The sequence below is a fragment of the Bombina bombina genome, chromosome 6 (assembly GCF_027579735.1).
Source record: "Bombina bombina isolate aBomBom1 chromosome 6, aBomBom1.pri, whole genome shotgun sequence".
NCBI classification, from domain to species: Eukaryota; Metazoa; Chordata; class Amphibia; order Anura; family Bombinatoridae; genus Bombina; species Bombina bombina.
Genome location: NC_069504.1, coordinates 527,088,809 through 527,114,683, shown reverse-complemented (window position 1 = coordinate 527,114,683; position 25,875 = coordinate 527,088,809). Strand labels below are relative to the sequence as shown.

The 25,875-nt window shown below is 39.4% G+C and overlaps 1 protein-coding gene across 1 annotated transcript in view; it reads left to right on the top strand.

Moving 5' to 3' along the window:
* TRPM7 (transient receptor potential cation channel subfamily M member 7) overlaps nucleotides 1-25,875 on the top strand; it is a 626,812-nt gene that overhangs the window by 385 nt on the left and 600,552 nt on the right. The gene's annotated exons all lie outside the window — the stretch shown is intronic.

Genomic DNA, 25,875 nt, shown 5'->3' with positions numbered 1-25,875 from the left:
AGGGCTTTATCCATAAATACATATATATATTTTAGAAACCAGTGGATATGGTGCTAGAATATCTGTTTCCAGTAAAATAAAACAATCACCATCGATTTTAATAGAACGTTATTACTAAACATACAATAAAGCATGTTGTATGCGGCTTTATTTTACAAAATAATTAGCACCTACATAGGCAGTTTACTGAGTTGAAAGTTCTGCAGACTTTAGGTTAGAGGATTTTTTTTAAAGCGATATGAAAGTCAATTATAATGTACAAAAGCAAACAACAAAACCCAAAACTTCAATTTTACGTCTTATGTTTGGTATCCTTTGTTAATTCATAGCTCCTTTCCGTGAGATCATACTTAAGTATGCTCAGGAGTGTGCAAGTGAATTAAGCACTTTATGGTAGCAGGGTTTACATAAGTATTTTTAACAGTGACATATATTCATGGTTCCATTGATCAAGGTGTGAATGAAGCTTGGGAACCTCTTTTGTTGCAGGGTTGCTAGTGTAGGCATGCAACTGTAAGTTTAGAAGCAGCATTCATAAGACCACTCACTGCTTATTAAACATTTTACCACCTCGGAGGTGGCAGAGTTAAAGGGTCATGAAACCCCAAATTTTCTTTCATGATTCAGATAAAGCATATACTTGTAAACAACTTTTCAGCTTACTTATTTTATTTAATTTGCTTTGTTTTTTGGTATCCTTTGTTAAAAATCATACCTAGGTAGTCTCAAGAGGTGCAAGGATCTTCTTGGAGCTAGCTGCTTACTGGTGGCTGCACATATATGCATCTTGTCATTGGCTTACTGGTTGTGTTCAGCTAGTTCCCAGTAGTGCATTGATGCTCCTTCAACAGAGGATAACAAGACCAAATTTGATAAAAGAAGTAAATTGAAAAGTTGTTTAAAATTGCATGGTCTATCTGAATCCTTAAAGAAAAAAATGTTTCATGTCCCTTAAAGTGAATGTTAAGTTTGTTGAATCAGTGCCGGTTTTTAAAAACCCTATTAAAAACATGGGCACTTTCATTCATCAAATTTATAGTTCACTAATTTTGTTAAAATACTTACCTTTTAATCTTGAAATCCGCTCCAGCACTTCCCCCACCCGTCGCAAGCCTCTTCATATGTCAAAAATGACGAATCTGGCTTCCTCCAATCACGGCGTTGCCTCAGGCAATGATTCCCCTGGGGGGGAAGCCACGATTGGGGGATGCCGTATTTGTCATTGCTGACGTATGAAGTGACGTGCGACAGGAGGGGGAATCGCTTAAGCGGCTTTCAAGATTTAAAGGTAAGTATTAACAAAACGAGTGAAATGTAAGTTTTGATGAATGAAAGTGCCCCTGTTTTTAATAGGGTTTTTAAAAGCCGGGCACTGATTCATCAAACTTCACATTTACTTTAAAATCATCCTAGACTAATTTGTACGGGATGATTGACAAGCCCTGCTCTTGTCAACTTGCTCTCGAGTAGGGGAGGGGCCCCATAGGCACTTGCTTGTACAATGTTAAATGCAGGTGGTAGCATGTGTCTCTCAAGCCGAGAACACCTTTACCATCTGATGTTTCTCAATGTGGCCATAATTATCTAAATACATGCATTTTCCTGAGCCTACCTAGGTATGCTCTCATGGAAAGGAGCCAGGTTTATTTCTTTAATTTTATAATCTAATTCATGACATTTTAATCTTAACTATGTACATTTAAAGGTATAGAAAATAAGTGACCCAAAACACACACATAATTAAAGGGACATTAAACCCAAAAATATTCTTTCATTATTCAGATAGAGAATACCATTTTTAAAAAAAATTCCAATTTACTTCTATTATCAAATTTGCTTTGTTCTCATGTTATTCTTTGTTGAAGGGATACCTAGGTTGGTAGCGTGCACATGCCTGAAGCACTACATGACCGGAAATAGTGCTCCTGCTAATGTATAACATTGTTGCAAAACTGCTGCCATATAGAGATTCAGACATGTGCACACTCATAAGCTTACTTTACTGCTTTTCAACATAGGATAACAAGAAAACAAAAAAAATGATAACTGAAGTATATTGGAAAGTTGTTTAAAATTGTATGTTCTATCTGAATCATGAAAGAAAAACATTGAGTTTCATGTCCCTTTAATCTATGCTCCTTGTATAACAGCCCTGTGGTGGCAAACTTAATGTTCCCATGAATATTTATATTAAAAAATATACTGTTTCAATCCTTAAATAGTTCCAGGCTGCAGAGTCCGATCTACCCTCCAGAAATGTTGTAGTTTGTCATTGGGGTTTCATGAGAGAATGCCGAACTACTTCCTTGTTGGCCATACTTTGCACATGAATTTCACATACATAGGGGCGTTACTGACAATGATTACCTTGTTTATATGGGCAGTACACTCTCTCTAAATGATTGACATTCATATGTCATATTGGGCAGTTCCTATTTAAAATGATTGACAGCCGTGTTATTTATTCTTCATTGAATAATTTTAAAGGGTAGTGCTGTGGGAATAATCAAATTCCTTTCCTCAGGGCCTCCCTTTGTGTGTGACGAGTGGTCCACCGGCCCGGTACAGATATGCTTTGGGGTGTGTGCGCTGTGACTCTGTGTCATCATATATACACTATTGCTGGGTAAAATCATCATCACAAAGCTGTTCGTACACACCCCCATATCACAGGATGTTACACTAATAGATGCTTTTTACTTACATGCTTAGGTTGACTGATGCTATACCTGCCCAGCTCCCTGAAGCTCAAAGCACACAGTGTCTCTCAGACATACTACCCTGCTACATGCTCAGTCTCCTGTTTGCTCTGAATACACTGTGCTAGCTGTGGCTGAGTGCGCTGAGAAGTACTAAGCAGCTTTATGTCGATAGAAAAACAGTTGCAGTTAGAGGAACAGCAAACCGAGATTCATCTGAGAAAAATTAATTTGAATACAATGATTTGATCATTGATTTTCCCTCTGCACCTATGTGATTGTAAAGCATTCTAGTGCTTAGGACCATTCACAGCTCCTTTCACTCATTGTTTGTGTTCTCAGCTGAATCTCTATTTCCTGTTCTCTGACTGACATAGCTTTTTCCTCTGAATCTCCGTATCAGAAATGCTGCCTGATGAGCTTATCACAACCATTTTTCTGTTATGTGCTGGGATTGTTGTTTAATGTCCTTTCATTGCCATAGTTTTTCCCACTCCAGCTATGTGGTAGAAATGCTGCTTAGTTCCTCTCTGCCCACTCAGCCGCAACAAACACAGAGCAGCAAGCTAAACATCATACTGATACTTATACATCAATAGAGTGTCACTTTTCTGCTATGTGCAGGGACATTGTCACTGTTTGATGTCCTCTCACTGCCAAAGCTTTTCCCTCCAGCCACATAACTGAAATGCTGCCTACCTTAAACTGCTAATTTAACTAACTTTTCTGTTATGGGCAGGATCACTGTTTTATGTTTTCTCTCAGTGCCATAGCTTTTCCCTCTGAATCTCCATGTCAGAAATGCTGCCTAATGAATCCCACCCTACACAGCTAATTTCACTGACTTTTCTGTTATGTGCAGGATCATTGTCATTGTTTTATGATATTTCTCACTGCCCTGCTTTTCCCTCTCCAGCTACCTAACAGAAATGCTGCCTAGTTCCTTCCCAGCCAATTCTGTCACAACCAACACAGAGCAGCAGCTAATCATCTTACTGATACATCAATATAGTGTCACAACAACCAACTCTTAGCAACAGCTCATCTAGCTTGAAGATTAGAGTACACATAAATAAGAGTAAGTGAAACAAAGTTAGAAAAACATATATAGTGAGAAAGAGGAAAAAGCCCCCAGTTAGAACAAGAGAAAAGGAGGAAGTGAGTGAGAGAGAGAGCGGAAAACAAAGAGGCTGAAAAGAGACATAGATAATAGGAAGACATAAAAGGGAGAAAATGATGCAAAGAGAGATATATAAATAGTGTCAGAAATAAAAAAGACAAAAATATAGAGACAAGAATAGAGGGATAACAAAATACAGAGTGATATAGAGAGAAAGAAAAATACAGAGAGAGTGAAAAGGAGAAAGTATAAAATAAAGAGATATAAACATAGTTACCTAGATAGAGAGAGTAAAAGAGAAATTGTCAAATTATTAGACATATTAGGATGTTTAACCCTCTTGGCTAAGAGTGAATGAAAAAACCCAATTTTTTTGCTTCAGCAATAAATATTGGCAAAAGTATAAAAACACCAATAAAGCATTTATTTTATGAATTTTAATTATAGGATTCATTAGATTTACTCAAATAAAAATTACTTATACCCACAACAAATTAAAATTGAACTAATGCTCCTTAAAATATACTAATCTTTTCATTTGTATATAAAACTGTCTTGATAATTTGACATATATTGTAATAAGATTAAAATCTTGCTATTTGTTAGTTATATTAATTATGTCTATACCATTATTTGAGTTGCATAGTTGAGTGGGTCTGTGTGTAAAAGTAGTTTGTTTCTGATATTTATTTGGTTACTTTGTTCATATGTATCAGATCTTTAACACTGATGAAAAGGTTTTGTTTCTTTTGCTAAATAGAGCAGTTTTATGTTAGTTGTCTGAGTGTAATTATAATTGTTTACATTTTTGGAACTAGATTTTTTTTAGATACAAATCATTTTATTTATATATAATCATGCATTTTTTACTATACAGTGTATGTATTCTATATTTAGATTTATGTGCATGCAAACATTAATTTAGAATTTAAAATATGTTTAATTTATTTTCATCATATAAGAAGTATTAAAAAACATTTGGAAGAAAACATAATCCTTAAAATAATAAAAAATACAAGTTATATTCACTTACAATTTTTTTTAAAATTGTATTTTAAATATGAAATAAAGTAAAAACTAGTATTACTAAACTTTTTAATCCAATAATGTCCACGTATGTTGTGTTCCATGTATACTAAAACCAATGATTTCTCTACAATTCATTTTAGATAGCACTTTTCTTTAAAAGATGTAAACTTGCTCATAATCCCTCACATCCCTAACCCTGAATAGCATCTTATCAATTAGAAAGTGATTAATGCACATAACTAATATCTTTAACAACCTTTAATGCAGTTTGAGCAATGTTTCAAGGAGAAAAACAGTAAACTCAAAAGAACCTCTATTTTGTATTATATGAGGAGTAAAATTGGGCCCCACAATGCAGTAGAAAATATATACTGTATTAGTTTATCTGTGTGGCACAGAATAAAACATTTTTAGGCAAAGGGGGGTTAGCTTCATAATGTTTGGGGAATGCAGCGGGCGAGAGCCTCTCAAAATGAGGGAGGGTGGGTGGGGGGGCGGAGCGAGCCAGTACACTAAACTAATGAATACTCCTGGGCTTCTAAACTTTTAAATACAAAACAATTACAGGTTTAATCTTAGGAAATAATAGGTATAGTCACTTATGTAACATAGAAAAGAAAAATGTATAAGTATAAGCCTGAACCCTGACTGGACATGGAGTGAAAGGATGCAATCCATGGGTGTTGGGCTGACTTCGTATTTAAAGGGTGTATTTGGAAAATATATATAATCACCCTAGATTGTATGCCTACCCTCTTCTACAATGTAAGATGGTACAAAACCTATGAACAACAGTCAGGTATTCTGAACACAGTGTAATATAAGAAACATTAGAAGTTTATGTAGAGCGTACAAGCTAATCATGAGAGATAACAATATTATAGATAAGCCATAATAAACAGCAGGTAGATGACATAAGTCATTTTCAATGGACTGATACAGCATATGAGCAAAATAAACCAGTTAACATGAAGCTGTACAACTTATAGACAGAATGATACAATTGGTTACAGACATCCAAGGGCTGAATCAGACTGCCTAATATTAATAAGGGGTGAACTAGGTTAAAAACAGGGTTATCCACCTAACCACTATCTGGGAGGCGTAGTATGGCAATGGTTGTTAATAATCCTCTAGGAGGAGAATAGACCCTATTGCTGATCAGTTAGGTTTTATTTATTTATAGCTGCCATATGTAAAGCAGAACCTGAAGAGTTTTGACTATTGGGGAGTAATGTATAAGATTTCTTCTTTTAACAGAGGTGAATAGTAGACAATTATTAATCAACATAGGGGAGTATGCAGGGCAAATGACAGTAGCATATATTCTCTAATCTGCGCCCTACTAGATTGCCCTCGGAGCTCTATTTGGGCTTCTGCTCTAATGATATAACCAGATGTGGAATAGGGGTGTTCTAAGGGAGGGAAATAATCACTAGGCCAAGAAGACTTAGCCTGGAACACAAGTGCTTATAATCTCTTATCTTATAATAGCTTGGTAATTGGGAGATGGGTTTCATACCTTAGTTAGGTTTATAGTAGCATGGAGAGTGTGGATCAGGAGATGAGCACATATACAAAACAAACAATAAAAACATTAAGGTGGACATAGCTATTGCACAGGTAATCCCCAAAATAAAAAGAATATGAAACTAAAGCCAGGAACATTTTTAACTTAGGGATGTTGCAAACATGGGTGTAGGGACATCAGTGTTTCAATTGACTATAATTTATAAAGTTCCCTGTCATGCAGACAACTCTGACTTCTGCCTTAATAATGTTACCAAGTCTAGCCTACCTCGTAGCGGCACCACAGCCTCCGCCATACCATAATGGAAAATAAGAGTGTTTCTGCCTTACAACTGTATAGGTAGCTGAGTTGACATGAAAGGGGAATATAAAAGGTTAGGACCCTGAGAGTATGAATCTATTCCTAGATTGACCAGCTAGTACAGGTATACCCCGCTCATACAGCGGGTTAGGGACCGGAGTCCCGCTGTAAAGTGAAAACCGCCTTAAAGTGAAACAAGGCAGTTTTAGCTTTCTTTTCAGGGTTTAAAATCCTGAAAACATGTTTGAACTAACATATATTAGGGGTGCAATAGTGCTATGTTTAGTTTAACACTAGCACAGCAAGTATTCAATAAATACTGTACCTGTAACATTGTGACAATTACTGTAGTAAAATTTGCCAGACTATAGCACTAAGACACAGATTGCACTGCAATGCTATAAACAGAGTGAACTAAGCATAACAAAATGGTGCCATTCACTTTTCTAACAATCTCACGATGATTATAGCACTGTTTCAAAATTCTTGGAGGTTGAACCTCAGCTCCACAAAGCGCTGTATTAGCGAATCGCTGTAAAGTGAAGCGCTGTAAAGTGAGGTATACCTGTATATTTCTGCCTAAGTATATGGATGGGTTGCATACTAACTGTAGTACCTATGGATTGGGGTTATAATAATATTGGTAATTCCGGAAATGATGCTGTGTAATGAGGTATTGGGGAGTATCCCTATGAATCTATGAAAGAGCTTGAGAGTAATAAATAAATAGGGCTCCATGTTAATAAGTGATGACTAAAAACTAAAATGTAACAGGGGTAAACAGTAGTTAGGAATAGGCCGAGTGCTCTACGGGTTAGGTTAAAAGGGGGAGCTATATTATCTCTATAGGAAAGTCTCCATTGTAACGCCTACGGGGCATTCTGTTAAAGAAATAAGCTATTAGTTTCAGTGGGCGGCTATTTTAAGAGGTAAGTGTGGGGAAGGCTTATGATATTAATGTGAACTGTATCTACAAAAGCCTATTAGTATATTTAGGATCTGAACAAGTCTAGCATGGGGTGCGTCTCTCTATAGCTGCGTGGAGCAGACGTAGGGTGTCTCTACAGTGCTAGAAATAGAGACAACAAAAAGATATAAACCAATAACCAGGAGCCATAAATCATGAAACATTGTCATATAAACACACATAAGCAGGGAGCACTCATTTAAGAGTTCAATATGTAGTGGTAGGGTTAGGGAATAATAACAATAAGACTAGGTTAGCTCCCGTTGATAGTATGGCAGATTTAAGGTAATTTTCCTCAATGGAGGAATAATAGAGGTAGGTAAAAACAATATTAAACAATATTAAACAGGGAGGTGTAGTGAGTAGAATAACAGATAGGGTAGTGTTTGGCCCAGTCTCTCAAGCCACATAGTCAGAGGATGAGGTGATTACTTGTCAAGCAAAATGGCGCCTCTCCATGTGGATAGATGACATTGGTGATTAGCCTATTCCAAATCGCATCTGCTCCTGCAAACGACGCATATTAGGGATTTTAGGCCACAGAATAACTAGAGAACCATAGCTTGTACATCACCAGCATAACATCAAACATTTTCATCATGTCACCATTAATGTTGGTTTGGAGAAGTAAAAAGCAGTTAAAAGTACAATATGAAAAAATATAAGGGTCTTCAGCTGTCCTTGGGAGAATGAACAGAAGAAGTACTGTAACCTCTCCTTATCCTATGCCGCACAAAACACAAGAGCTGTGTGTGCTTGTCTGCTCAAATGGTTCAAACCTCCAGCATGTGTGGGTGGAAACTGAAGAAACTGATTTCCTAAGGGTGATGAGCGCCCAATCATTTGTGTGAAATTTCTCCTCTGGGAACTGTACTGCAAGTGAGTTATCAGTAAATTTGGTGTGCCAGGGAGGGATTGTGTCAGACCCGGGAACATGAGAGATCACACAGTCAACAGAACTGTAAAAAAGGCTAATAGCACTCTCAGATGATCTCAGCATCAGCGACTGACCTTCTGCTTCGTCTCCCGATCCAACCGCCTCACCCAGTTCAAGAGGAATGAGGGGAGGGAAGGTTACGTGAATCTGTTGCGCAGAAGTTGGAGCCTGAGGTATCTGTGGTATCTGTGTGAAGAGCTGTAGCTCCGCTCGCTCCACCACCTCTGCTGCAGACGCCATTTCATAAACAAAGCCACTTCTGATGACGTTGCTCAGGCAGTTGAAATGGCTTGTCATGCGATGTCCCAATTCAGCTAGGCAAGCTCTTATTTCGATATAGGTGTCCTCCATAGTCAGTAGTATAGCTGATGATCTTTGGTAGGATAAGCTGGCTTGTATATATATATATAAGAAGAGTGCGGTAAACAAATTTAGGAGATCTCACCACATGTTTTCACTTCACTGCAGGGCGTATGATGTCCTCAAAAATTATAATTCTGTGTTTTGTGTAACAGCAGGCATGCATCAGAAGTCTTCAGAATGTAAAAAAGATAAAAGTTTAGGTTTTATATTTGTGTATTACCCCATGAAATTGTCCAAGAGTCAGGAGCAATAATAAAACACGTCTAGTCTCGACAATAGCTGGCTCCGCCCCCCATGAATTGATTTTTAAATGTTTCATAACATTGCTGTAAATTTTGTATAAGTGATGATAATCGTATATGTGTTAAAAATAGAACCCTCTGATTATGCAAGGAATATGCCAAATATAATTTGAACCATATAGATATATAAGAAATATAGCATTAGCTATGATGTATCTAAATATATAACAGTATTTATTAAAAATGGAGAGTGATTACATAAATAATAGTCAAATTATTCAAAAGTATTCTTACTATTGAGAGGTGTTAAAAAACACACCAAGATTCTTATTTCATTAGCACACTGTAGAATAGATAGTTATTACAGCAGTCTGCTCAACTTTCAGTCAGACATAATTCTATATATTTAGTAATTTCATAATAATGATGAATGAAACTCATTATTTAAAATTAAAAACAAGATATTAAATCTGAAAAATATTTAAAAATCCCAGTAGATTATGCAGGACGATTGTCACTATAATAACAATACAGAAAACACTGATTTGTGTATAAAAGCTATTCAGGCAACAAAAGCACAATTACGTATGCAAAAGGGATTGTGTAGCATTGAATTTAACCGCCCCTTAGCTCTGCCCTTCTTGCTGCTTGTTCATTCTTAGTAACGCCTAGCCTGGAACTTCATAAGCGTTACTGTGACGTAGCTGGTGTACAGCTACTAGAGCGCATGTGCTGGTAGCCATGTTTAGAACTCCTGATATGTGCGTACCATCACAATAATTGGAGGGATAACGATCACTTCGGGAGGGCATGGGCTAGATTGCATTCTTAAATGGTAAATTATAATAAAAGCTTACATTGTATCTAATAGATGTACATTGCAAAATAGATTTAAATGAAATGTTCTATATGATGCAAAAGAAAAAAAACTTTGTTTCCTATCCCTTTTAAGGAATTTAAACACTATAAAAGTTTTATACAATATTTTTTTTATTCTGATTTCACCACATCATGAAGGGGTTGTCTGATGTTTTGAATGGTTTCTGAATGCGCAATTCTCTTGCATTTTTAAAAAGCCAGTGTGATCAGTTACTGACTCAGGGACATGCATGAATGGCCACAGTCCAATCTCTCCTTGTAAATGGGGACATCCCAATAGTAAAAATGTATAGTATTAATCTTTTTCCCTACACAATGTTCTCTAATTTAGGCACCCATTCCACATTCCAATCTATAAGTTTGTTGTACATCAACCTTTGGCATTGCTTTTGAAACTGTTGCAGTCCATCTGAGTAGCTTCAGCTTCTGTCTGAATTTAAGATGCTCAAATTAGAAAATTAAATATATTCTACTACTAGAACTGATAAACAGGCATTACATGCGGTTTTGTAGGGTTTTTCATAGAGCTTCACAGAATCAAAAGGTATGTTATCAATGCCGGAGACAGGCATGGTGGGTCATTGGTTCAATACTGATGATCATTTGAAAATCTAGTAAAACATCATGCAAGAAATTAAGAACAGCTGTAATGGATTTTCATTAAAAAAAATAATAAAAAAAATATATATCTATCTATACACACATACTGTACATAACTAGTATAATCATAGCTAAGTTTACATTATGTACTGTATATATTTACACATTTTAAGAATTATTTTTTGGAATTAACTAAAAAAACTGAGAGATAACTTCCAAATGACAGATGAAGGGTGAGTGCCAATTCTTGAGCTGGAAACAGAGAGGCAGAAAGTGGGAAAAAAATAATTATGTTTAAAAGGACCACAAGACTTCCAAGTTACCTCCCCAGTTAGGAATTATTCAAAATACTTATGATCATGGACAGACATTGGAGTCATAAATTAAGTTTATATCCGAAAGCTCTCAATATGGATGTGAGCTAACCACGACTGATGTTACTGGCAATTACTATAATACTGGTGGGATATGGCTGATCTGCTGGATGGCAATTACTGGAATTAAGGTGGAATGGCTTTCTGCACAGGAAAATTATTAGAATGAAAAATAATTGATATCTAATTTAAAAAAAAGAAGATCAAGGGAAGGAAGACAAACAGTGATGTAAGTCCATCTGAAGGAATTAGGAAAACTACTACAAAGAGACAGATAAAGGGAAGAAAATAAATGAAATGTAAGAGAGAATTTTTCTTTTAAGATTTTCTTTTTTTATATACTCTAATTCCACTATTTCAAGCCAAGACTTTACCAACCTCTGATGGCTTTAGAATGGAAGCATCTTCCTCTGAGCAGCGCGCCGGGTGGGAGGAGTTAAAAATACAATCTAGCTATATAAGTTGTGCTGTACTACTCAACGTGCATAGGGAGATTGTAATTTAATTCCTCCTCCATCAATTTTCACTGATGTCCAGCCAGGCACTGTAAGGAGTGACGGGGGTGACACCATCAGAGGAGATTGATTCCTGCTTGATGGTGTCAAGCACCACCAACATCTTCTTGTGGACCACCAGTGTTCCATGGACCACTGGTTGGCGACTGCTAAGATAGAGCATGCAACTTTCTAATTTAGTCCTATTATCAATTTCCTTTGTTATCTTGTTATCTTTATTTAAAAATCAGGAATGTAAAGCTTATGAGCCAGGTTTTTTGGTGCAGCACCTGGGTAGCGCTCGCTGATTGGTGGCTAAATAATAGTCTTGTAGGTAAGATTAAATAATCAGTGTTTTGTAATTTAATTATATATGATTAGAAAGCTCATTATAGTTTAAAAAAATATTAAACACAGTGGTTTATGCTGATGGTTTTTTTTTAGAGAATCTTATCCAACTCTTTGGCCTACTAGTTAATTGTCATGAAGACCTCATGATTTTAGATTGTAAAGGGTTAATTTTTTCTCTGTGTGTTATTTTGTATTTCCCTGTGTCTATCCTTGAAAAATAGACCTCCTGTTGTAATTTGGCTCTTAAGCTTCACTAGAGTGAATACACATCTAGAGACCTGGTGCCGCAAGTCAGTTTATGAGGCAAAGATGTCAACACAGAGGGACAGAAAATAGTGTTTCTTTCAAAGACACAAACCTGAGGTAGATCAGAGGTGACACTCTAGGATATCTTAAGACATACTTTAATCACTTTTATGTTACCAAATATGACATGCATGTTATGTTTGTTATGAAAATAATCCTCATGATGTTACAATGGGATTGCTCATAAAGGTATATGTACTGAATATACGTAACTAAAATTTTAAGTTATCCTATAACTTCAGCGAGGGTTTGCATTTTGGGTTTATGGCATGACATAATAAGGGGTGGCTACTCTTCTTGCCCACCCTGGAAGGGGCCTGGTCATAAATCTGAACTCAGGAAAAAATTTATTTAATTGGGATTTCAGCAAAATTAATATTGGCTCCCTTTGGGACATATATCTATGCTAGTACAGTATTTAGGCTCATTTTCTTGCACATTTTTTATTTTAAAAACTTGCTTTGAGTAATCGTAATTCTATTTTTTGGTCATAAGCCCCTAGGCAGAACTTGAAGTGATCTGAGATGTAATCTCAGAAAATACATCATGTCTGCAGAAAGAACAGGACACATGCAGGAATTGATAAAACGTTAACTTTGCTGCTCTGCTCCACATTAGGCTGTTTTTTTTTCAAACAGCTGTGCTCTGGCTGCACTGCATAAGTTTTCCTCAACACAGTGCATCTGGAGCAAAGTGCTGTTTGAAGTGAACAGTCATATGAAGTAGTGCTGGAAAGCAGCAGTGCATTTATTGTTGACTGGCTCTCAGATTTTTTTCAGTCCCGCCCCCTGGCTTTTCTCCAGTCTGCAAAGCAGTTTTTTTCTGAATTTAAGACATTCGTATGAGCAATGCACTTTTTTATTACTAAATTTCTATTTTAGACCAAGACAAAAGGAAACAATTTTTTTCAAGAGAAACTTTTACATTTTCTTTTTTGTCAGCAGCTAATTTGCAATGCAATTTTCAACTACTGCACCATATTATAAAACTTAAAAAATGTCTTTATTCTCTAGTTAACCAACACATTGCATTTGAACTGGTGCTTTAGTGTAACTGCCTAATTTAAAAATAATTAAAAAAAAAAAAAATCAACTGCAGAAAAAATTTTCACTAAAAAATTCTCAATCGCAGAAAGTGAAAACAATTTCTGCCTCTGGGTATAAGTGTTCCTTTATTACGTTTTTGCTTTTGTCTAATATTTGAACCATGTTACAGAAGTCACTAGTATAACAGTATTATGTTTTCTTCTATAAAGGTAAGACGAGTCCACGGATTCATCCTTTACTTGTGGGATATTATCCTTCCCTACAGGAAGTGGCAAAGAGCACCACAGCAGAGCTGTCTATATAGCTCCTCCTTTAGCTCCACCCCCAGTCATTCTCTTTGCCTCCTCTAAGTACTAGGAAGGGTAAAGTGAAAGAGGTGATAAAATATTAGTTTTTAATTCTTCAATCAAGAGTTTGTTATTTTTAAATGGTACCAGTTTGTACTATTTACTCTCAGGCAGCAGATGGATGAAGACTGCTGCCTGGAGGATGATGATCTTAACATTTGTAACTAAGGTCCATTGCTGTTCCCACAGAGGCTGAGGAGTACAGGAAACTTCAGTGTGAGGAACGGTTTCATACTATGCAGCAATGAGGTATGTTCAGTCATATTTTTTCTGGAGTGACTGTGTATTTCAGAAAGGCTGACATTATACCCAGGAGGGTAAGGGTAAGCAGTAATCCTAGAGCTATAAGAAGGGCATTACTTAGCTTGCTTATGGGGCCAATTACATATATGGTTGAATGTGAAATGTTTGTGAGCAAACGTTTTTTGGATGGGAGTGCTTTAACGTTTTTGTGGGCAATAAACGTTTTGGGCAACTTTATTGGGGCACACATGGCTTATCTTTAGGGTCTTGGAACCCACATGGCTAGTTATAACCACTCTGGTGTGGTTCTTTAGGCTCAGAAAACATTGAGGCCTATTTTCGCGCCTCAGATGCGCAGTTAGTTTGTCAGCAAGCTCTAACTCCTGAGGGCTCTGGTGTATGTTTTGGGCCAAATCGAAGCTTTTACCCCACACTTTCTATCCCTGAGGGCAGGTAGGGCCACAGCAGGGCTGTGGCAAGGTGCTGAGGGGTCTTTTTCCGGATCTGGGCCTATTTTCGATTCGGTTTGGACATTAAGGGGTTTATTGTTAAAAAAAATTTGTGGTGCAATCTTAACTACCTATAGTGGGTCTACATACAAAATTTTGAAAAATTTGGTGCATGTTTAGATTGTTTTGCAGAACGTGTATGCTTTTTTTCTCTTAAATACACAGTACCGTTTTTTAAGATTGTTATTTTTTTTCACTAATTAAAGTGTTTTCATGCTTGTTTGTAGTCATTACTAGCCTGTTCAACATGTCTGACATTGAGGAAAGTCAATGTTCAATATGTTTAGAAGCCATTGTGGAACCTCCACTTAGAATGTGTCCCTCTTGCACTGAAAGGTCAATAAATTGTAAAGAATATATTTTAGCTACTAAAAGTATGTCACAGGACGATTCTCAGTCAGAAGAGAATCAGGTTTTACCATCTAATTCTCCCCAAGTGTCTCAACCGTTGACGCCCGCACAAGCGACGCCAAGTACTTCTAGTGTGTCTAATTCTTTCACCCTGCAAGATATGGCAGCAGTTAAGAATACTACCCTCACAGTGGTTTTATCTAAGCTGCCTGGGTTGCAGGGGAAGCGCAGTAGGTCTGGTGTGAGAACTAACGCTGAGCCCTCTGACGCTTTATTAGCCATATCCGATGTACCCTCACAATGTTCTGAAGTGAGGGATTCGCTGGCTGAGGGAGAAATTTCTGATTCAGGAAATATGTTCCCTCAGACAAATTCAGATATGATGGCTTTTAAGTTTAAACTAGAACACCTCCGCTTATTGCTCAGGGAGGTTTTAGCGACTCTGGATGATTGTGACCCTATTGTAGTTCCAGAGAAATTGTGTAAAATGGACAGATTCCTAGAGGTTCCTGTCTACACTGTTTTTACGGTCCCTAAGGGGATTTCGGAAATTGTTACTAAGGAGTGGGATAGACCAGGTATTCCGTTCGCTCCCCCTCCTACTTTTAAGAAAATGTTTCCCTTAACTGACGCCGTACAGGACTCTTGGCAGACTGTCCCTAAGGTGGAGGGAGCTATTTCTACCCTGGCTAAGCGTACAACTATACCTATCGAGGACAGTTGTGCTTCCAAAGATCCTATGGATAAAAAATTAGAGGGTCTTCTGAAGAAAATATTTGTTCACCAAGGTTTTCTTCTCCAACCTATAGCGTGCATTGTTCCTGTAACTACTGCAACGTCCTTTTGGTTCAAGGCTCTGAAAGAGGCTCTTCAGGTTGAGACCCCATTAGGTGATATTCTGGATAGAATTAGGGCTCTCAAGCTAGCTAATTCTTTCCTTACCGATGTCGCTTTTCAATTGGCTAAATTAGCGGCGAAGAATTCAGGTTTTGCCATTTTAGAGCGTAGAGCGTTATGGCTTAAGTCCTGGTTTGCTGATGTGTCATCAAAATCTAAGCTTTTAGCCATCCCTTTCAAGGGTAAGACCCTATTTGGGCCTGAACTGAAAGAGATAATTTCAGACATCACTCGAGGGAAAGGCCATGCCCTTCCTCAGGATAAGACGAATAAGATGAGGACCAAACAAAATAATTTCGTTCCTTTCAGAACTTCAAAGGTGGTCCCTCTACCTCTTCCCCTGCCGCAAAGCAAGAGGGGAATTTTGCTCAATCCAGGTCAGTCTGGAGACCTAACCAGACTTGGAACAAGGGTAAACAGGCCAAGAAGCCCGCTGCTGCCACCAAGACAGCATGAAGGGGTAGCCCCCGATCCGGGACCGGATCTAGTAGGGGCAGACTTTCTCTCTTCGCTCAGGCTTGGGCAAGAGACGTTCAGGACTCCTGGGCTTTAGAAATAGTAACCAAGGGGTTACTAGTTCAAGAGAGTTCAAGGATTCTCCCCAAATGGGGAGATTCCATCTTTCTCAATTGTCTGTAAACCAGACAAAAAGAGAGGCGTTCTTACATTGTGTAGAAGACCTATATTCCATTGGAGTTATCTGCCCAGTTCCGGAAACAGAACAGGGGCAAGGGTTCTACTCCAATCTGTTTGTGGTTCCCAAAAAAGAGGGAACTTTCAGACCAATTTTGGATCTCAAGATCCTAAACAAATTCCTCAGAGTCCCGTCCTTCAAGATGGAGACCATTCGGACTATTTTTTGCCAATGATCCTGGAGGGTCAATATATGACCACTGTGGACTTAAAGGATGCATATCTACACATCCCTATCCACAAAGATCATCAGCAGTTCCTCAGGTTCGCCTTTCTGGACAAGCATTACCAGTTTGTGGCTCTTCCCTTCGGGTTGGCCACAGCTCCCAGAATTTTCACAAAGGTGCTAGGGTCCCTTCTGGCGGTTCTAAGGACACAGGGCATAGCAGTGGCGCCTTATCTGGACGATATCTTAATTCAGGTGTCGACTTACCAACTAGCCAAGTCTCACACGGACATCGTGTTGGCTTTTCTAAGATCTCATGGGTGGAAGGTGAACGTAAAAAAGAGTTCACTTATCCCTCTCACAAGAGTTCCATTCCTGGGAACTCTGATAGATTCGGTGGACATGAAGATTTTTCTGATGGAGGTCAGGAAATCAAATATTTTAACCACCTGCCAAGCTCTTCATTCCATTCCTCGGCCGTCCGTGGCTCAGTGTATGGAGGTAATAGGACTAATGGTAGCGGCAATGGACATAGTTCCGTTTTCTCGCTTGCATCTCAGACCACTGCAACTATGCACGCTCAAACAGTGGAATGGGGATTATGCAGACTTATCTCCTCAGATAAATCTGGATCAAGAGACAAGAGATTCTCTTCTTTGGTGGTTGTCACAGGATCATCTGTCCCAAGGAATGTGTTTCCGCAGGCCAGTGTGGGTCATAGTGATGACGCACCAGCCTATTGGGCTGGGGTGCAGTCTGGAATTCCCTGAAAGCACAGGGTTTGTGGACTCAGGAGGAGGCTCTCCTCCCGATTAAATATTCTAGAACTGAGAGCGATATTCAACGCGCTTCAGGAGTGGCCTCAGCTGGCTTCGGCCAGATTCATAAGATTCCAGTCGGACAATATCACGACTGTAACATATATCAATCATCAAGGGGGAACAAAGAGTTCTCTAGCGATTAGAGAGGTTACCAAAATAATTCGATGGGCAGAGACTCACTCTTGCCATCTATCAGCAATCTATATCCCAGGAGTGGAGAACTGGGAAGCGGATTTTCTAAGTCATCAGACTTTTCATCCGGGGGAGTGGGAACTCCATCCTGAGGTGTTTGCACAATTGATTCAGCAATGGGGCACACCAGAATTGGATCTGATGGCGTCTCGTCAGAACGCCAAACTTCCTTGTTACAGGTCCAGGTCAAGGGATCCTCAGGCAGTACTGATAGATGCTCTAGCAGTACCCTGGTCGTTCAACCTGGCTTATGTGTTTCCACTATTTCCTCTCCTTCCTCGTTTGATTGCCAGAATCAAACAGGAGAGAGCTTCAGTGATTTTGATAGCACCTGCGTGGCCACGCAGGACTTGGTATGCAGACCTGGTGGACATGTCATCTCTTCCGCCATGGACTCTGCCACTGAGACAGGACCTTCTGATTCAAGGTCTGTTCCAGCATCCAAATCTAGTTTCTCTGCGACTGACTGCTTGGAGATTGAACGCTTGATTTTATCCAAGCAGGGTTTCTCTGAGTCGGTCATAGATACCTTTATTCAGGCTCAAATGCCTGTCACCAGGAAAATTTATCATGATATATGGCGTAAATATCTTTATTGGTGAAAATCCAAAGGCTACTCATGGAGTAAGATCAGGATTCCTAGGATTTTGTCCTTTCTCCAAGAAGGATTGGAGAAGGGGCTATCAGCTAGTTCCTTAAAGGGACAGATATCTGCTTTATCAATTCTACTGCACAAACGTCTGGCAGATGTTCCAGACGTTCAGTCGTTCTGTCAGGCTTTAGTTACAATCAAGCCTGTGTTTAAACCTGTTGCTCTGCCATGGAGTTTGAATTTAGTTCTTCAAGGGGTTCCGTTTGAACCTATGCATTCCATAGATATTAAGCTTCTATCTTGGAAAGTTCTGTTTTTAGTTGCTATCTCTTCGACTCAAAGAGTTTCTGAACTATCTGCATTGCAATGCGACTCGCCTTATCTTGTTTTCCATGCTGATAAGGTGGTTTTGCGTACCAAACCTGGATTACTTCCTAAGGTTGTTACTAATAGGAATATCAATCAGGAAATTGTTGTTCCTTCTCTGTGTCCTATTCCTTCCTCTAAGAAGGAGCGTCTGTTGCACAACTTGGACGTGGTTCGTGCTTTGAAGTTTTACTTGCAAGCGACTAAAGATTTCCGTCAAACATCTTCTTTGTTTGTTGTCTATTCTGGAAAACGTAGAGGTCAAAAATCTACGGCTACCTCTCTTTCTTTTTGGCTGAAAAGCATCATCCGTTTGGCATACAAGACCGCTGGACAGCAGCCTCCTGAAAGGATTACAGTGCACTCTACTAGAGCGGTGGCTTCCACATGGGCTAATAAAAATGAGGCTTCTGTTGAAAAGATTTGTAAGGCTGCCACTTGGTCTTCGCTTCATACCTTTTACAAATTTTACAAATTTGATACTTTTGCTTCTTCGGAGGCTATTTTTGGGAGAAAGGTTCTTCAAGCAGTGGTGCCTTCTGTTTAACCATCTGTCTTGTCCCTCCCGTTCATCCATGTCCTGTAGCCAGGGCCGGATTTGCCATTAGGCACAGTAGGCATGTGCCTACAGGCGCATTGCAGCAGGGGGCGCCACAGAGTCAGTGTATTTTTTTTAATTTTTATTTTTTATTTTTTTTTTTTCTAAAAAAAAAAAAATTGAACTTCTTTTTTTTCCTGATTTTGTTGAGCCTGTGAATGAGTGCTTTGTTACGTTCTGTTTAATTTGTACAATAGGCAGGGGCTAGTGCTTATCAACTTTATCAGAACAGATGTGGATGTCACAGTAAGCAGAACTAGGAGACTAGCAAGCAACAACTTTAGCAAGTAGCACTAGCAGTAGCACGCATTGCAGTCTTCTCCTCGTGTCCTCCTAGTCTGACTCCCTCCCACCCCTGACCCCACCCTCGCTCCCACGGTCCACCCCTGACTCAAGAGTCCACCCTTGCTCCAGTCAGCAGTGTACAGCCTGCACAAGTGAAGTGACTGACAAGTCGTCTCAGACTCCAGTCCCCGGGCCCAGGTGAGTGTGCTGGCAGCTGCTCTGAGTCTGCCGTGGTCGGCGCCGTGCATGCGCACCATCGCAGATTAGCCACTAATTTTGTTTGGGGCTCGCCGGGCGGCGTCACGCCCACGTCCGACCGTCACGTGATGCCGGCTGCTGCCCTCTGCCTCTCAGAGTCAGAGTACTAGGCGGGAAGAAGGTAGTGAGCTGACGTACGTGTTCATTGCTGCTGGCCTGGGCTGGCTGAAGTTTTGGTTGCTCCTCTTTGGTCCACCTTCTGACGCTGTCCGAGCGGAGCCTGTCGCCTGCCCTGGGTCCTGAGACGGCTCAGCCTGTCTACAGCATATAAGTGAGTGTGACTAGTCTGTGAAAGTGAGTCAGAGTGACCAAGGCCAAGCGCACTAACTGTAACACTTACACAGTAAAAAGTTATTATCAGACTGACTAGACTGTCTGTGATGCATTATGTTGTTAATTAACTTCCTGCTATTATGAAAAAAAAGAAGACAAAAAAGAAGGGCCTAGTATTAATAAAATAATAGGCATTTCTGTTAGCTGTCACTCAGAGCATTTTTGCTTCCTTTTGATGTTTACTGGGCTCCATTATTTTTATTGGGGTTCATGGTTTGGCTTCATTTGAAGCAGCACTGATCCATAATCCAGATACAAAAGTAATGTGTGGTCCTCACAGCCCTGCATTTCTTATAATTGTGCACTGATTCTTTCCACCTCTGTTTTGAAGAGAAATTAGTTAACTTCCGAATACATGTAGTTTTACTATGGTTTAATATCTTTAGATATGTCTGTATATTCTGTCTCTATGATGTTTGATCAAATTCTGAATTATAAATACTTAAATAAATTGTCCCCTTTACGAATGTATTTGTCTCCAAGTTAACTCAGAGTTATGATAGTCCAAATGAGCTGTCACTATAATCTCACTAATTTCACTGTTAATTTATTAACTCTTTTAGAAACTAGATATCATGTAAAATGCATGTTCACATGGCTGCATTAGTGTAATTGGCTTTGTTCATCTCTTTTAAATCCTTGCAATGCTTTTTGCCACTCTCTATCACTTGCCATTTAAACGTTCCTCAAATAAAAGAATTAGGGACATTTAGTGCACATGAAATTATTGTGTGTGTATATGTTTGTGTGTGTGTATGTCTTTATATGTGTGTGTATGTATATGTGTGTATATGTGTGTGTATGTCTTTATATGTGTGTGTATGTGTATATGTGTGTGTGTGTGAGTGTGTATATATATATATATAAAATCAGGTAATAGATCATTGTGTTATCCCTTTGTGTACACACACTTGCTTACTTATCTTATATGTGTCTGTAAATTCAATACTTAGAGAGGACAATGGGAAATGTATATTTCTCTTGTTAAGTGTATCCAGTCCACGGATCATCCATTACTTATGGAATATATTCTCCTTCCCAACAGGAAGCTGCAAGAGTCCACCCACAGCAAAGCTGCTATATAGCTCCTCCCCTAACTGCCATATTCAGTCATTCTCTTGCAAGCCTCAACATAGATAGGAGGTTGTGAGAGTCTGTGGTGCTTTCTACTTAGTTTATTCTTCAATCAAAAGTTTGTTATTTTTAAATGGCACCGGAGTGTGCTGTTTATCTCAGGCAGTATTTGGAAGAAGAATCTGCCTGCGTTTTTCTATGATCTTAGCAGACGTAACTAAGATCCATTTGCTGTTCTCACACATTCTGAGGAGTGAGGTACTTCAGAGGGGGAATGGCGTGCAGGTTTTCCTGCAGATAAGGTATGTGCAGTAAAATATTTTTCTAGGAATGGAATTGACTAAGAAAATACTGCTGATACCGAAGTAATGTAAGTAAAGCCTTAAATGCAGCGATAGCGACTGGTATCAGGCTTATTAATAGAGATACATACTCTTGTAAAAATGTGTTTTAAAACGTTTGCTGGCATGTTTAATCGTTTTTAACATATGTTTGGTGATAAAACTTATTGGGGCCTAAGTTTTTTCCACATGGCTGGCTTAAATTTTGCATAGAAACAATTTCCACTGTTATAGTATAAAAGTTACAGTTGGTGCAGTTAAAATTACAAACAGTGACATTCAGCTTCCCTCAGCAGTCCCCTGCATGCTATAGGACATCTCTGAAGGGCTCAAAAGGGCTTCAAAAGTAGGAGCTGTTATGACTGTTTAAAACATATTTTTCGTTTTGTTAATCTGTTTTTTGTATTAAGGGGTTAATCATCCATTTGCAAGTGGGTGCAATGCTCTGCTAACTTGTTACATACACTGTAAAAATTTTGTTAGTTTAACTGCCTTTTTTTCACTGTTATTTCAAATTTTGGCAAAATTTGTTTCTCTTAAAGGCACAGTAACGTTTTATATATTTGCTTGTTAACTTGATTTAAAGTGTTTTCCAAGCTTACTAGTCTCATTATTAGTCTGTTCTAACATGTCTGACATAGAGGAAGCTCTGTGTTCATTATGTTTTAAAGCCATGGTGGAACCCCATCTTAGAATGTGTACCAGATGTACTGATTTCATGTTAAACAATAAAGATAATTTTTTGTCTTTAAAAACATTATCACCAGAGGATTCTGTCGTGGGGGTAGTTATGCCGACTAACTCTCCCCACGTGTCAGACCTTTTGACTCCCGCTTTAGGGACTCACGCTCAAATGGCGCCAAGTACATCAAGGGCACCCATAGCGTTTCTTTACCAGGGGATTCTGTCGAGGGGAAAGTTATGCCGACTAACTCTCCCCACGTGTCAGACCCTTCGACTCCCGCTTCAGGGACTCACGCTTAAATGGCGCCAAGTACATCAAGGGCGCCCATAGCGTTTATTTTACAAGACATGGCAAAGGTGGTGAATAATATTCTGGCAGCAGTATTAGTCAGACTACCTGAAATTAAAGGAAAGCAGTTAGCTCTGGGGGTAGATACAGAGCATACAAACGCTTTAAGAACCATGTATGATACTACCTCACAATATGCTTAGTCTGTGGGTGATTTTTTTTTTTTTTTGACTCAGGGAAGATGATTTAACCTGATTCTGATATTTCTACATTTAAAATTTATGCTTGAGAACCTCCACTTGTTGCTCAGGGAGGCTTTGGCTGCTCTGAATGAATGTGTACAATCGCAGGGCCAGAGAAATTGTGTAGACTGGATAAATAATATGCAGTGCCGGTGTGTACTGATGTTTTTCCAATACCTAAAGAGGTTTACTAAAAATTTTTTTTAATAAGGAATGGGATAGACCAGGTGTGCCGTTCTCTTCCCCTCCTATTTTTTAGAAGAATGTTTTCTAATAGTTACCACCACACGGGACTTCTGGCAGACAGTTCCTAAGGTGGAGAGAAGAGTTTCTACTCTAGCTAAGCGTACCACTACCTCTGACGAGGACAGTTGTGCTTTTTAGATCCAATGGATAAAAAATGTTTATTCAACAGGGTTTTATCCTGCAGCCCCTTGCATACATTGTTTCTGTCACTGCTGCTGCGGCGTTCTGGGTTGAGTCTCTTGATGAGGCTTTACAGTTAAGCGACTCCATTGGATGAATATATTTGACAAGCTTATGCTAGCCAATTCCTTTGTTTTCTGATGCCTTGTTCATTTGACTAGACTAACGGCTAAGAATTCTGTTTTTTACTATACTGGCGCGCAGAGCGCTATGGCTTATATCATGGTCAGCTGTCGTGACTTTAATAAATAAGCTACTTAACTTCCCTTCAAGGGGCAGACCCTATTCGGGCCTGGTTTGAAGGAGATTATTGCTTATATCACTGGAGGAAAAGGTCATGCCCTTCCTCAGGATAGGTCTAAATCAAGGGCAAAAAAAAAAAAAAAAAAGTCTAATTTTCGTACCTTTTAAAAATTTCAAGGCAGGTGTGGCATCCTCTTCCTCTAAGGCAAAACAAGAGGGAATTTTTGCTCAGTCCAAGGCGGTCTGGAGACAATCGGACCTGGAACAAAGATAAGCAGGCCAAGGAGCCTGCTGCTGCCTCTAAGGCAGCATGAAGGAACGGACCCCTATCCGGTAACGGATCCTATAGGGGGCAGACTTTCATTCTTTGCCCAGGCGTGGGCAAGAGATGCCCAGGATCCCTAGGCATTGGAATTTATATCCCAGAGATATCTTCTGGATTTCAAAGATTCCCCCCCAAAAAAAGGGGAGATTTCGCCTTTCACAATTATCTGCAAACCAGATAAAGAAGGAGGCATTCTTACATTGTGTACGAGATCCATCCAGTTCCAAGAGAGGAACAGGGACAGAGTTTTTACTCAAATCTGTTTGTGGTTCCCAAGGAGAGGGAACCTTCAGACCTATTTTGGATCTAAAGATCTTAAACAAATTCCTCAGAATTCCGTCATTTAAGATGGAAACTATTCGTACCATCTTAACTATGATCCAGGAGAGTCAATAGAGGACTACAATGGATTTGAAGGATGCTTATCCTCACATTGTGATGCATAAAGATCACCATCGTTTTTCAGGTTTGCCTTTCTAGACAGGCATTACCAGTTTGTAGCTCTTTCCTTTGGGATATCTACAGCCCCAAGAATCTTTATGGAGGTTCTGGGGTCGCTTTGGCGGTCCTTAGACCGCGGGGCATAGAAGTGGCCCCTTATTTAGACGACATCCTGATACAGGCGTCAAACATCCAAATTGCCCAGTCTCATACGGAGGTAGTACTGGCATTTCTGAGATCACATGGGTGGAAAGTGAACAAGGAAAGAGTTCTCTATCCCCAATCTCAAGGGTTTCCCTCCTAGGGACTCTGATAGATTCTGTAGAAATGAAAATTTACCTGACGGAGTCCAGGTTGTCAAAGTTTCTAAATTTCTGCCGTGTTTTTTTTTTTTTCATCCCATCCGCACCCTTCGGTGGCTCAGTACATGAATGAAATCGGCTTAATGGTAGCGGCAAGGGACATAGTACCGTTTGCACGTCTACATTTCAGACCGCTGCAACTATGCATGCTCAGTCAGAGGAACGGGGATTACACAGATTTGTCCCCCTGTTAAACCTGGACCAAGAGACCAGAGATTCTCTTCTCTGGTGACTATGTCGGGTCCATCTGTCCAAGGGTATGACCTTCCGCAGGTCAGATGGGACAATTGTTACAATAGATGCCAGCCTTTTAGGTTGGGATGCAGTCTGGAACTCCCTGAAGGCTCAGGGATAGTGGACTTAGGAGGAGACCCTCCTTCTAATAAATATTCTGGAACTGGGAGTGATATTCCATGCTCTTCAGACTTGGCCTCAGTTAGCAACTCTGAGGTACATCATACTCAGTCGGACAATATACACGACTGTGGCTTACATCAGCCATCAAGGGGGAACAGAAGTTCCCTAGCGATGTTAGAAGTCATACAATAATTTACTGGACAGAGACTCACTCTTGTCTATCAGCTATCCATATCCCAGGTGTTGAGAACTGGGAGGTGGATTTTCTAAGTCGTCAGACTTTTCTTCCGGGGGAGTGGGATTTCCTCCGGAGGTCAAGACCAAGCAGGAGAGGGCTTTGGTGTTTTTGACAGCGCCTGCGTAGCCACGCAGGACCTGGTATGCAGATCTGGTGGACATGTCATCCTTTCCATCACGGTCTCTGCTTCAGAGACAGGTCCCTCTACCTCAGGGTCCTTTCAACCATCTAAATAGAATCAATCTGAGATGGACTGCCTGGAGACTGAACGCTTGATGTTATCAAAGCATGGCTTCTCCGAGTCAGTCATTGATACCTTAATACAGACATGAAAGCCTGTCTCTAGGAAAATTGAACATAGATATGGTGTAAATATCTGATTGTTATGAATCCAAGGGTTACTCATGGAGTAAAGTCTGGATTCCCAGGATATTATCTTTTCTCCAAGATGTTTTTGAGAAAAGGGTTGTCAGCTAATTCCTTAAAAGGGGACAGATTTTTACTCTGTCTATTTTTTTGCACAAGCGTCTGGCAGGTATTCTAGACGTTCAGGCATTTGGTCAGGCTTTGGTTAGATCCAAGCCTGTGTTTAAAACTGTTGCTCCGCCATGGAGCTTAAACCTGATTCTTAAGGTTCTTCAAGAAGTTCCGTTTGAACCTTTTTTGTTCCATAGATATCAATCTTTATCTTGGAAAGTTCCTTTTGGGTAGCTAATTCCTCGACTCGTAGAGTCTCCAAGTTATCTGTGTTACAATGTGATTCTCCTTATCTGGTCCTTCGTACGGATAAGGTAGTCCTGCGTACCAACCTGGTTTTTTTCCTAAGGTGGTATCTAACAAGTACATCACTCAAGAGATAGTTGTTCCATGCTTGTATCCTAATCCTTCCTCAAAGAAGGAACGTCTATTACACAATATTGGACGTGGTTTGTGCTTTAAAGTTTTACTTACAAGCTACTACAGT